Here is a 14,833-nt window from a genome sequence, read left to right on the forward strand (position 1 = left end):
TGCTTATTAGAATTGTTCCACATCTCTCCCTTCCTTTAGAACTTTGCTGAACTGTCGAATTTATTAGTATGTTCCAATTTTTTCCCCTTCCTTTAGTATGATTGCGGTGAACTTAGCAAGAATAGTCTAAAGAACGTAGGTTAAGTACATGTTTTAGGTCCCATCCATATCCTATGTCATAGTATAAAGTTGCAGTGACTAGCTCTGTTCTAAATTCCTTCCTTTTAGTCTTCCCATATACTCAAATGGTCCTAGTTTTAATTCATAGTTACCTAGTGGTTTTGATCTTAATGATTGACGTATTACTCTGCATATCACTTATTGCCTTGGCATATTTTCTTTGAACTTCTATATAAAACTTTTAACATCATCAGGTGTCTGTGGTCATTTTACAGAAATTGTGGATAAGTATGTACTGATTTATAAAGAGTATTTTTCCTAGGCCCCCTGTCTACTATTTCCCTGATAGCTCCAGATCTGTCATAAGTAATGTGCCTGTGGTAAGTCAGGTACATGGTAAGCAGAGGTGTGAAACCAAACCTTAATTGCTCATAGAAGCGTGCAGGAGGAGAAGAAAAGTAATCATCACCCGGTTCACCCAAATGTCATTGTTGTATTGGATTTGCACGCCAGGGCCCAGTGCGTGTAAGAAATTGGTAACCTCGGTGACCCGGGTGGACTGCGCGCTCTATCAGTAATTTTCTGGTAACCAGAGGATGGTTTGGACTAGTTAGATTAGGTAGACAGGATAACTGATAAATAAACCGTGAAAATAAAATGTGCTGCTGAAATTTCTATGCTGCTGATATTTTTTTTATTACATTGATTTAAAAATTTTGAAAAGTTTTTAGGATATATATTTCTATGTATATGAATGTTGCATTGCTGCTATTAGTGTGTATGTTATATTAACAGAAAAATTGTTTGTAAATGTTCAGTGTAGTCCGAATCCCCGGGGAAGTATTTAGCTAACGGTGAGCAGAATCCGGTTAGCTGTTGAAGTCACTGGTTTGAGTCATTAGTGCAGGGTTAGGAATAACTGGAAGCACTAATTAGGACGTTTGTTTGCATCTGAAGTAAATGATAGCTACGAGTCCTTTATAAAACTTTCATTGCGATATCACCTAGTAAGGGTCGCATACGGAACAAGTAGTAGGGCTCCGAGGCTTGAATGGTAAGTAAATTAGTCCGCTGGTGAAAGCCTGACTTAGTATATATCCCAGGAAGAAGTGGATAAGTCAGGGGAATAACAGGTTCTATTTTACGTATGTGAAAGGTTAGGCAAAGAAGTCTACCTTGAGTGAATGAAAAGTAGACAGAAGTGGTTTACTAGCAGTGAAAGAAAATTCTTTTATCTCTTTAGAACACTCAGACATAGTGGCAAACGTTGCGTGTTGTTGACTAAGATTTGCATTCGCACTTTAGGGAGAGTAAAAAGTTTCCGTTACCTTGTGAAGGAAGGAGTTGGTCGGAAGACTGCCCTGACGTCACTCCGTGCCGCGCTGGTATTGGTCAAAACAGCGGGTGTGTAGTGAAGCTGAATTTGTGAAGGAGGGGTGAGTGCCGAAGCGTGAGACTCTGTCTTGCGGAAAGGCCGCGCACCCATTGGTTAAGAATCTTTTGTGGGGGGGAGGAGCCTAGCCTGCATCGGTAATGGCCGCCTGATCCCTCGGCTCCGCCGAGTCTTCCGTCTTCCTCCCGGCCCGCACCTTCATTTGCTCTCTATCCTGTTCGTCACCAACATCATCGGGACCGGGAGGCGATTCTGCTCCCAGCGGTGTGTTTCTTCACGCAGCCCAAGCAGTGGAAGTGCCGGAGCGCCCGCGTCCCCATTCAGACGCTGACTGTAGCAGATCGGGTCTTTGTCCTGACGATGGCCGGCCATGTTTTCACTCCCGTCGGACACTGAAGCGGCAGAGGAGACCGGCGGGACCAGCTGCTCCGATGTGATCGCAGTCGCGTAGATTTGCTTGGCTCGTCTCAAATCCGCGCTTTGAGGTATTTTGAGTTCGGAGTGCAACATTGTATCTCCGACTTCTCGCAAGCACTGATGGATCCCCTTCCTCTCCAGGGTCCCGGGTGCTGCCATCTTGAAGACTGTCCCTTCGGCTGCTGTGCCTACCCCGGGCTGCTGCCGGAGACGAGGTTCGCTCGCATAAATTGCTCTAGCGCTGTGCATGGGATAAACATGGGTTGTGCTGCCCCAGTGCACCCAGTCATGTCGCAGCATCCGGAGCCCGGACTGGGAGCCCAGCTTTATGGCGGTAATGGTGGAGACCAGCCTCAGGGACTGCGACACCTCCGTGATCCTCGCATGCAGAGACCCGGTGCTCCTCTTCCCTCTATTACACCACTGACGGTGGCGAATGTCCTATGTGCCTTGGGTACTTTGCGATCTGCCCTGCAGGATATTGTCCGGGACGTGAGTGACCGATTGGACGCTATTTCCACCTATGTGCCCCCGGTGAGACGGGCTGTCCCTCGATTGCAGGACACTATGCCATATCCTGTTCTTGATTGCGATGGAGTGTCTACCCGGGTGTATCCGGAGATATCGGAGGTGCGTGAGCCTGAGGACACTTCAGTGTGGATTGGAAAAGTGGCTGAACGGTCTGAGGACGGCGAGCCGGCTGTTATATCCTCGGAGAGGCTTGCAGTTTCTAGAGCGGCGATGTGGCTTGAGGGAAGGGCCCGGGCGCCACGTTTAGCGACTCCTCGCGGGGTTACTGACATGGCTTGTCTTTTTGTCCTGGAGTGGTTCCTACTGACTGTGCTTGCCGCTCCTGCTGATTCACCGGAGGGCGCCACGTTCTCCTGTTCCATTGTTGTCATCATGGCTGTGTGTTGGATGGACGTTGACGGACACCCCCCCGCTCTGATGTGGACACTTTGCTCACTCGCCTCTTCCAAGTTGTCTACCGTGAGGCTGGACTATGCTGTTGCTTCGCATCGTAGGGGGCAGGGCTGAGGTTGTCTCCTGTTATGTACGGTCTGTTTCTGCTCGCACTGCTGAGATACTGATGGACTGCCGGGGACAATGGATATGGGTATTGTATTGGTCGCGGGGCCTGGGATCGGGCGGCTGGAGATATGTGATGGTGGTCTTGGGAATTTCTGCTGGTCCTCGGTGATTTCTTAAGGGTAATGGATACATTGACGGGTGGGGACTATGATGTGACTGTTCTTTTTCTGATATACTCGTGTACTTGTGATGACTCTCCCCACCTGCATTTCTGATTGCTACTACTCTTACGATGATGTAATTAGCATGAGGGATGTTTATAGGACCGATAGTGACCGAGATTACGTTGAATCTAGCTCCTCCCTGCCTTCTCTGAGAGTTGGAGGGTGGGATGGCTTTTCTCACTCTCAATACTCTCTTTCCCACTTGGGGGTTTTCTTGGGGCGACAGGCATGCCTATGGGGGGGGGGGGTGGGCCGTGGCCTTCCGCTGGTATGCAGGGTGGGGGGATGGGATGTGTTTTATGTTTTCTCTTTGTTTCTATGGCCCTCTTTCTTCTTCTTTTCTTCTTCTGTTTTCTTTTTCTATATCTCTTCGCTTCCTTTGGGGTCGGGGTTCAGTCTTATTAGGGAGTGTATTATATCGTCTCATCATGTGACATAGCGGCCGATCCTGGTTCCTGGATGGTGGCCATTTGTTTTCTGTCGTATGCCTTCTTCTATCACGCCTCCATCCGGATGCTCCCTGAATGATAACAGCTATCCTGGTCAGTGATTGGCTTTGACACTTTTTGTAGTTTTAGATTCGCACTCGACAAAATTATAAAATTAAACCTTTTTATATCCTTATGTTACTGTTCTATGTTACATACAATACTCTTCGCTCACAGACAGCTCTAATGGCGTTCTGTTTCATTGATCCTGCTTTATCTTTTTCCTCCATGTCATAGCGGCCGGCCCCGAGGGGTTGTAGGCAGACGCTGTGTATTGTGCATTTTACAAATAAAGGTTTTAAAAAAAAAAACAAAAAAAAAAAAATCTTTTGTGTTCTCTGAGTTGATTGGGTATTACGAAATAAAAGTCGCGCTAGCATTGGAAGCACAAAGGTAAACAAAATTAATCAAGCCGAGTTAGAAGCGAGTCTGGAAAGTTGCATGTGGTATCCAGATTTCATACCGAATCCAAAGTACCTAGGATTTCATAAGGATCTGCTTATACGAGGTAGACCGCACATGATGTATGGAATAAAAAGGAAAATGTCATTTACTGATAAAATAAAGAATTTTTTCAAAACTGACAAGCCCATTAGAACGAGGGAAGGCGTGCTCATTCCCCCGCCAAATACTCCTGCCTCTTTCATGATGTTTGATAAAGGGTACCATACCTGTGTATGGTTAGAAAACTGGGCAAAGTATACTGCAGATGACGGAGTCCTAGCCTTCCCTGTTGAAGGTACATTTAATGGTCGGATTCTGTTTAACTTAAGGACCCGCATGAATGAATTACATCCTAGACCTAGGTTGACCCAGTACGAAGCCCTGGAAGAATGGGAGATTGAGGCTCTAGAGAGAGATAGACCCCGGATGGACAAGGGAGTAAGTAAATGGTATCCGAGGGTTCAAGCGCAAACCAAAGAGCAGAAAATGAAACAGTGGAGGCAAACCATGATGACTGAAGGACTGTTTCCAATGATGGGGGTGTTAGAAGAGGGGAAAGGAAAAAGTAAAGAAAAGACCCATCATTTAATGCACGTGGGGGACTCAGAGGATGAGCACCTAGAAGATTTGTTAATGAAAAATCCACCTCCCTATGTTGCAGAATCAGAACCTGTGCATTCTCCAAACCCTTTTTCGAAATATCCCAGATGTCGGAGGGATAGTGATACAGATGGAACGGGTACAGACAGTAAAACCAGTAATGGGGATGGGTTTTGCAGACCAAAATGTACGGTCCCAAATTATCAGCCGTTCGGAGAAGATCCACCTCGGTTGGTCACTCCGACTGCTCCAAGTATTTATCCTCCCTTGGTACCTCAGGTATTGCATGACAACTCTGCAGAAAAGGCTTTACGAGAGAAGGAGAAAGAAGCCCTGGCTAGACAGCGAGATGATTTAGTTCGAACCATTACCCAGATACATCCCCATCCTGATTCCCTGACTATTCCAGTAACTATTGGTCCAGCTATTCCACTGTATAGGGATGACCTGGCTAGTCCTCGTCCTCCTGTTATCACCCCAATTATGCCCACTCCTAGCATTCCACTCCCGAGAAAAGAAATGCTCATAGATGATGATCAAGAGAGTGAATGTGAATCAGTGGTTCTGATGGACATGCCCATCAGGGAAACCAGAACTAGCATGTCAGGATCCAGAAGTCAGAATAAGGCAAAAGAGGTTCTGATTGGGAGTACGTCGGTGGTTAGGAGTGCCACAGTAGTATCCCCAGAAGAATTAGACAGATGGACCAAGGAGCTGGAGAAGGAGGCCACTCCCCAACCCAAAGCATTAGAGATATATAAGTTGAGAATAGAAATAGAAGAGAAGATGGCTGGAAATGTGGGAGTGGAACGCCTGAACTCTTTCAGTGAAGAAGAGTTACTGTTCATCAGTAAAAACCTTACCCGAAACGCTAGGTTGCTCCATGAAAGGTTATTGGACACTGCCACAGAAATGGGGATAGATATCAGTCGCTCCAAGATTCTTCAGAAACCTTATAGAGTAGATTTCTCTGACAAAGACTTGGAAAGCTTAAATGTAATGGGAAAACAGATCCAAATAAAAGAATTACTGAAACTCTTACAGAAATGGGGGGATGTAGGAAAGTGGAGAACCCGGTGGGCAAAGAAAAAGGAAGACAGTAGAGCGAAATCACAAGCGTCAGAATATATGCTGAAAGAAGTAACTCTCGCAGAAAAATTGTGTCCCATGAGAGAGGTCCCGGGGGGAAGATATGTCCATGTCCCTTGGTCCCGACAGGATATTGTGTCATTTACTAATGACTTCCCGAAATTACGGGAGAAACCAGTCGACTGGTACAGACAGGTCGAGCGATTCGTAAAAGTTCAGAAATGTCTTTTGAAAGACCTGGATGGGTTTTTCGACATTGTGGTTCCTGTAGATTTGTGGACCGACTGCAAAATTGAAATTGATTGGCCTAGTGAGGATTATGCAAGAGACGACAAAACAGGAGCTCCCTCACCTGAAGTAATGAGGAAGTATGAACAAGTCATACACTACCTCAAGAAAAAGGTGCCCGCAAAGGAAACAGATTGGACCAAAATAGATAGAACAACCCAAGAACGCGATGAAACTGTCCATTCCTTTTATGAAAGGTTACTGCAAGTATTCAAAACTTACAGTGGTATCGATAATGTAGACATGAAAGACATGACCCATTTCAGTTACAGATTTGTGCTAGGATTAAGACCTGAAATATCACAATGGATTCGAGATAATAAAATCAGTTGGCAGGGAAAACCTATAGATGATGTCTTGAAATACGCAAAATATTGCGAAGACGAAATTGAAAATAAAAAGAAGGCTCTCAAGGAAAAGGTAATGTGGGCACAGGTGAAATTAGCTGAACAGCAGGAAAAACAGTTAAGTAAATTAAATTCTAATAATAATGCTCAGAATGCCACTGCTGGGGGAGGAGGAAAGCCCCGAGCTAAAATGAGTCGGGAAGAGGCCATGAAGAAGTTTCCGTGCCAAGGGTGCGGCCAGATAGGGCATTGGAGAGACGAGTGTCCACACCTGCAGGCCGGTAATGCCCCTGTAAATGGTTTAAATCCACAGGTGCCGAAAGAAGGGACAAGAAAGAACCAGCAACAGGTAAAATTACCTCCAGTACCTCGCGCTCCTAGACAAAATTTTAAGAATCAGGGTCAGCAGAATGAGAGGGCGGAAGTATGGGAAATCGAGAATGAAAGAGATGCCATCATTCCACAGTATTTGTTAAATGATACCTTCCTCCGTGAAGATCAAGATTGACGGGGCATGAGAGGGGAGGACGAGGAGTGCGTGCTTGGCGCCTCCTTACCGGTAGACCAAACTGGACCATACATTGAAGGAAAGGTTGAAGGAAAAGACGTCACCTTTCTGTTGGACACTGGTGCTACCAGATCTACTGTAAGAACAGTGGATGTTCCTAATCTACCCCTCTCGGGAGAAGCGATCCAAGTAGTGGGTGTCTCCAATCAAATAATAAGTACTCCAGTAACTGAACCAATGGAAGTTTCTATAGGAAATTTCAAAGAAATGCACAGATTTGTGGTCTGTGATTCCAGTCCTGTGAACCTGCTAGGACGTGATTTGTTGTGCAAGATGCATTGTACCATCTATTGCACACCAAAAGGCGTCGAAATTCAGACCCCCGATGAAGATGGTCTGTACAAACTGATGTTGGTCAGACAAGATTCTGATATCAAACCTTTAACAGTTGAGGATTTACCTGAAGAGCTCCAGTTAAGAGTAGTACCAGAAGTGTGGGATTTCACAGGAAAAGATGTAGGCTTAATGGCAAATGTGGACCCAGTTAAAATAGCAATAAAAACAAATGCTGTATACCCCAAAACCAGACAGTACAAAATGAGTGCAGAAGTAAAAGCAGGAGTAGCGACTGAGATTACCAGGCTGCTCGAAGCAGAAATAATAGAGGAAGTGATGAGCAGTCCCTGTAATTCACCTATCATTGGGATCAAAAAGCCTAGTGGAAAATACCGGGTGGTGCAAGATTTGCGCAAGGTAAACCAAATTGTTGTGCCTTGCTGTCCTGTGGTGCCTAACCCTGCAGTGATACTATATCAGATTCCCTGGAATGCAGAATGGTTCACTGTCATCGACCTGTGCCATGCATTCTTTTCCATCCCATTGCATCCAGAAAGCAAGTTCCTTTTTAGTTTTGAATTTGACAGTCATATCTATGTCTGGAATCGTGTCCCCCAGGGGTACACCGAAAGTCCATCGATTTTCAACCAGATACTAAAAAAGTGCCTTGAAACCCTAGTGCTGCCAAGAGAGTCTGTTTTGGTACAGTACATAGATGACCTGTTAGTGGCATCTAAAACCCAGACGGACTGTGTCACCGACACAATTGCCTTGCTGAATCACCTAGGAAAAGGAGGACATAAAGTGTCACCTGACAAGTTACAATTTTGTAAGAACTCAGTGAAGTATCTGGGGCACCAGATAGAAAAAGGAATCAGGAAAGTTACTAAAGAAAGAATCAAAATAATTAAAGCAATGGAACTTCCCAGAACACAGAAAGAGGTAAGAATGTTCTTAGGAGTTGTGGGTTACTGCAGACAATGGATTGTAGGATTTGCAGCTCTAGCAAAACCCCTGATAAAATTGACCAAGAAAGGAGTAGAAGACCCCGTCAGTTGGGACAGTGAAAGCATGAACGCTTGGGTAACTTTGAGAAACTGTCTATGTACCGCTCCTGCATTGGGTATGCCTGATTACACTAAGCCCTTTGAGCTATTCTGTGACACGAGAGAGAATTGTGCTCTTTCAGTCCTGACCCAGGAGCACGGATTAGTTAGACGACCGGTGGCCTATTTTTCGGCCACCCTAGATCTGGTGGCTGCTGGATTACCTGGATGTCTGAAAGCAGTGGCTGCTACTTGCGTCAGTCTGGAACAGAGTGAGAACATTGTCATGGGACATCACGTCACTGTATATGTTCCTCATTCTGTTGTAATCCTACTGACTAGAACTAAGACCCAGTACCTCACACCTAGTCGGCTGTCTAAGTATGAGAGAATTTTGATTGGTGCTGAAAATGTAACCATTTCCCGGTGCAATGTCCTAAACCCTGCGACACTGTTACCTGTTCCTCTGGATGTAGAAATTGAAGAGGGAGGGGAACATAATTGCATCGATTTAACTGAGTTCAGTACTAAGCCCCGTCCGGACATCCGTGAGATAGCATTACTTGATGGAGATCTTACCGTCTTTGTAGATGGCTCGTGTTTAAGACATGAAAGTGGAAGACTGTGTGCTGCATATGCTGTGGTCACATTGACGGAAACCATAGAAGCATCTTACTTATGCGAAGTGAAATCTGCACAGGTGGCAGAGCTCATTGCGCTAACAAGAGCATGTAAGAGGGGTAAGAACAAAAGAATAACTGTTTACACCGACAGCCAGTACTGTTACGGGGTTGTTCATGACTTCGGCCAATTGTGGTTACAAAGAGAATTCATGACTTCCTCAGGTACCCCTATCAGGAATGGAAAGGTGGTACATAACTTACTGGAAGATATTCAATTGCCCAAAGAATTGGCTGTGGTCAAGTGTGCGGCTCACCGATCAGGAAATGACGATGTGACAGCCGGTAACAGGTACGCTGACCAAATTGCCCAATTTTGCGCCCGATACCAAATGTCCCTCCAAATTGCGTTGTGGGGTGGAACCAGCTGCCAACTTATGTTGTTTGAGAATGTGTCAACGTGGGAAGAATTAAAGGATTTGCAACAGGCAACAGACAGGCAAGAAAAAGGCAGGTGGGCAGCAGATGGATGCAAATTGAGAGATGATGGTGTGGTGGTAAACTCAACTGGGGTGCCTGTACTGCCTGATAGCTTGATAGACCCCATGATCAGAATGATACATGAACCAACACATATGGGAAGGGACGCAATGTGTCGGGTGTTTGACAAAGTGTTCTGTAATTCAAAGTTCAGGAACCAGGCGGAAAGGCTTTGCCAGAGGTGCCTAGTGTGTCAGCAATTCAATGCAGGAAAAAGGACTGCGGTAGAACAGAGTACTATTGGAAAGGCAGTAGGTCCCTTTGTCAGAATGCAGGCAGACTTTATAACAATGCCTAGGTGTCAAGGGTATAGATACATCTTAGTCATAGTTTGCCTATTCTCCCGGTGGGTGGAGGCATATCCCGCAAAGAAAAATGATGCCCTAACTACAGCCAAATTATTGCTCAGGGAGTTGATACCTAGGTACGGAATTCCTGAGACAATCGAAACGGACCAAGGTGGGCATTTTGCCAACGATGTCCTAGAAGAACTCTGTAAAGCATTCAAAATGAAGCAAAGACTGCATTGTGCCTACCGTCCAGAGGCTTCTGGGGTAGTGGAGCAAATAAATGGCACCCTGAAATCCAGATTGGCCAAAATGTGTGATTCCACAAAGATGAACTGGATAGAGGCTTTACCCCTTGTGCTGATGAGTTTGAGAAGTATCCCAAACAGAAAAACTGGCCTAAGCCCCCATGAAGTGTTAATTTGAAGAGTGATGCGACAGGCATGGGTACCCGGACACAAACTGCTAAGCATTTCTGATGATATGGTATTAGAATACTGCAAGCAGCTGGGTGACCAAGTGCGTTCTCTCTCTCAGCAGATTGGAGAGACAGCTGACGAGTGGCCAAAGACTCCAGCACATAAACTGCAACCAGGAGATTGGGTGGCGTTAAAGAAACACACCCGGAGCAGTTGCCTGAAACCAAGGTGGGGAAAGCCACGACAAGTGATCCTCGTCACTACAACTGCTGTAAAGTGTGCTGGTGTACCGAAGTGGATCCACGCCAGCCACACGAAGCGGGTAACTGGAGAAAACGCGACTGGAGCTGAAGGCAGCGCAGCTGAAGAGGCTTCCGAGGAGGAGAGTCCGGAGCTAGCTGACATCGAACTGCCGAGCACAAGTCGAGACGTTGAATGGTTCCCCGCCAACGACCAGGTTCATGACCCAATACGAACCAGGAAATATTCCTACTTAGAAAGTGAGTGGGATAGTCCAGGTGAGCTAGAGATAGAAGAAGAAGGTCAGGTCAACGAGAATCACATCACGCCTGATCAGGAAGTAGGCCAAGTAGGGTCAGATCAAGACATCGAAACTCCTCCTGAAACTCCGGAGACTGGAGAGGGACAGATAATAATTAGAGCTGACGTTCATGCAGAAGAAAACGAAGAAATCGAAGAGCATGAACAGGAACAGATAGAAATAGACCAACGTGTTCAGACAACCGAAATAAAAGCAACCAAAAATAAAAAGCAAGTACGATTTGAACCTGAGCAGGGTCAGATTAGGGACCAGGCAGAAGAAATAGATGAAAGACCTGGAACTAGTCAGACAGGTAGGGAAACAGAGGTGCCACAACAAAAAGTAAAGAGAGTGCACGAGGAGGGCCAAGTTTCCTCAACTACTGGGAGGCACGGAGGCAGAAGTGCACCCCGATACGTCAAGAGACTGAGGCTCAGACTAAAGACAGTCGAAGAAAAACTGAAAGACCGAAAAAGGGCTGAAAGTGAAAGAAAGGCAGCCCAAGGCAAATCGCTAAGAAAGAGCGACAGAGTAAAGAAACAGAACCGACTGTATCGGAGCCCTGAATGGACTTACTTTGTGTTGGAGGAAATTGACGAGCCCCACCACAGTGGCAAAAGTGACGAAGAGTCCATCACTGATCGGAGTTCTGACGAAGACCCTCCTTGAGAAAGCCCCGAAGTGAGCCTCTGGTACAAAGAAAAGAAGAGGGGTAGCAAAAGCCACCTGTAAGCTAAAAATGTCTGATCCGAATGTCTCTGGAAGGTCCAGATTTGGGTGTTGCAAAACCTGTTGTAAAATATGCTTATGTAGTATAGCTATGCTGATAGTGATGTGGATAGGACTAACAGTTTTCCTACCTTTTATGATAAGTAAAAATCCTAACTTGTCCCCTACTGAACCAGAAGCAGTAGACGTAGGGGCTGTACCGACTGCAGAGACACCACGAAGCTTAGAAAGACGTGACAAACAAATAAGTCTGACACACACACAAACAGATTTAGAAGCATCAGATGAGGATGGACTACACTTTCACAAAATGAGAAACAGGACACATTTAAATGTTTTTGCTAACTTGTTAGTGCATTACGTAGAAGCTATGGAAATAGAAGACTGTTATGTCTGCATGAAGCTACCAACTTCAGTGGCTGAAGGCGTGACATATCACCATCTACCTTTAACCTATGGAATTTCCTGTAGTATATTAGCTAGCTTGTTTTATAGGAGCACTTTGCAGTACTATTATTCAAATGCTGACGTAGTATTTTCTGAACTTCCCATTAGAGGACACCTGAACCTTGTGCATGTTAGGAGTGAAGTGACCCGTTATATGGGAGAATATTTTCTGACTATAGGCAACATAGATTTAGACGAAGCAAGACAAGCTAATCTGACCTGTTCTCTGCAAGAGCAGGAAAAGATGTTCATAAAGATGGCAGACAGAAGGAGAGAAAAGTTTCAGAAGAAAGCAAATGACGAAAAGGATAGAGTCCCTAGGTGGGCTGAACACATGGATAACACCTCGCAAGGCGAAGCTAATCCTGCCTTGTTGTTGGACTTTGAACGAAAGGGGAAACTTTGTATCCATAGGGAAAAGACAGAGTACTATAACAATGTATTCATCGGTTCCAGCGAGTGTGAACATAATTACAAGGTAATTGGAGGTTGGGGTTTCAAAAATGGGTCAGAACCTGTGTTTCCCGGAATATATTATATATGTGGGAACAAGGCTTATTTCAAATTGCCAGACCACTGGTATGGAAGCTGCTACTTTGGCATTGTTTTCCCGAAAATATACCATGTGAATAAGGCAGCTGGAAGCGATGAAGAGACTAATGGCTTAGTGCGTAGTAAACGTGAAAGTGTAGGTGAAATTATAGGTGATATTTTTAGTGCACTGATACCTGGAATGGGGGTAGTTCTGAACACTCATAGAATCTGTAAATTGTCTACGGTAGTGGACCGGCTATCAACGGACACTGCTGCTGGATTCCTGATGGTCAATACTGAAATGGTTGCGATCAGATCAATGGTTTTGCAAAACCGTCTTGCTCTTGACACCCTATTAGCAAAAGAGGGCGGAGTCTGTAGAATGCTGAAAGCGCAACATTGTTGCACTTACATTCCTGATAAAAGTATCGAATTAAAACAATATGTGAAGAACATAACTAATTTGGAAAAAGAACTCAAACCATTGGAGGTTGACAGTGCCTGGACGAGACTGACTGGAGGTCTCCTCTATAGGTAGTTGGTTTACTAACCTAGGTAGAAATATTTTGTGGAAAATACTGATGCCAATAGTTGTAATAGGCGTAGTTGTATTGATCATTTTCATCTGCTGCAAATGCCAGAAATGCAAAAAGAAGTATACAGTAAATAAGAGGGGGGTGAAGAGAAATATTGATGAACTAGAATTAGAAGAATTAAGGAATGAAGTCTACAAAAAGGTGAAAAATCACCACTCTCATAGAGAAGCTGAAAGAAAAATCAACAATAAGTTTGTTGAAATCCAAATGAGTGATGTGGATGACTGAAAAAAAAGGTTGGCATCTGTTTCCTTTATGTGGTGATGATAGTAAATATCATCAAAGAGGGGATTGATGGAGCAAGGATTCGCACGTAAAGCGCCTTGCTCACATACAAGAACCTCGCCTAAATGTATAATCATATTAATCCAGTTGTTCGTCATTTATTAAGCGTTTTTCCAAACACGCGGGTGTCCCCAGGATGCTTGCTTGTATGTCTTTCCCATACTAACGAATCTTGCACTAAAGAAACGGCTGCTTCGCTGAAATCCGGTCTGCGCATGCGTCGATCATACCCATGTGATGTGACGCACTCGCATTCTGGAGGGAATCTATTGCACATGCGCACTGCTGCAAACATGGCCGCTTGTCTTTCACCACGCTCTGTGCTTGCTACAGCTGCTTCAGCCTATCTGTCTTTTCGCACTAAACAGTAATGCTATAGTTATTATAAAGTAAGGGATGTTTAGAATTTCATCATGGTATACAGTGTGATCATTTTATATGTGATTTTAATTTGTTCTCGCTTACTTTTCATGTACCGCGTCTCTGGGGCTGGGAAATTCGGGAGTGGAGCCATACTTGAGGCGCTGCTGGGCTCCGACATGTGACCAGGGAAAAACTCTACTGCGCAGAAGCTGAAACAAGCCAGCTGGCTCCTGAAGCACAATGCGCCTGAGAAACTCTCTGGGAAGAACAAATCTCACCTTGGAAGAAGCAATACTGTTGCTACCTATTATGAACTTTACTGTACTGCTGTATGCTTATGCATGGGAACGTGAACCCAAGGGGCGGGTAGGAAAATTTTAATATTTAGGATGGGAAAGTCGAATTCTAGGAGGTGGTAATGACCGCACCACCTCTCCTGACCAATCATAATGTGGGAAACTGTCACTTGCAACATTAGTGGGTGGTCTGAGGGACCCCAAAACAGTATAACTACCCTACTTTAGCTTAGGAAAATTGTCCGACTTGTCCGAGTAGCAGACCTGTCACTGACCCTACGAACTCTATAGGTGCTCAATTTAGAGTGCTGCGGAGCACTCTGTCCATACTTTCCACAAACTCCTAAGGGGTGGAAATAATCCTAAGTGCTGGCGAAGCACTTTGCTGGGAAATTCGAAAACCCAATCGGGGTTGCTGGCGGATTACTTGCAGGAGAGGGGTAACGCAGGCGTTGCTGTCCGAAGCTGTAGGTGTTGGTCATACCCTGGGAGGCCCAGTCTTGACCCAAAACCTGAGGGGTATCCTGTCCTGACTGTCCTTGGGCTGTGTCTACTCGCATTCTGGGATTCCAAATCCTTGAGGGTCCTTGTCCCCGTCTTTTCCAAACTGACCCGTGGCCAGGGTTAGTTCTCACTCCTAATTAGGTAAATATGAACTGTGGGTTTGCGTCTTTTCCATAGTCTTCTCTCACTTAGACTCATATCTTTTTCTCTTTCTTAAGGGAATAATCTTGACTTTGATATTGATTTCTGAAATGCCAAACCATATATGTTTTGCTTATTAGAATTGTTCCACATCTCTCCCTTCCTTTAGAACTTTGCTGAACTGTCGAATTTATTAGTA

The sequence above is a fragment of the Lissotriton vulgaris genome, chromosome 5 (genome assembly GCF_964263255.1).
Source record: "Lissotriton vulgaris chromosome 5, aLisVul1.2, whole genome shotgun sequence".
NCBI classification, from domain to species: domain Eukaryota; kingdom Metazoa; phylum Chordata; class Amphibia; order Caudata; family Salamandridae; genus Lissotriton; species Lissotriton vulgaris.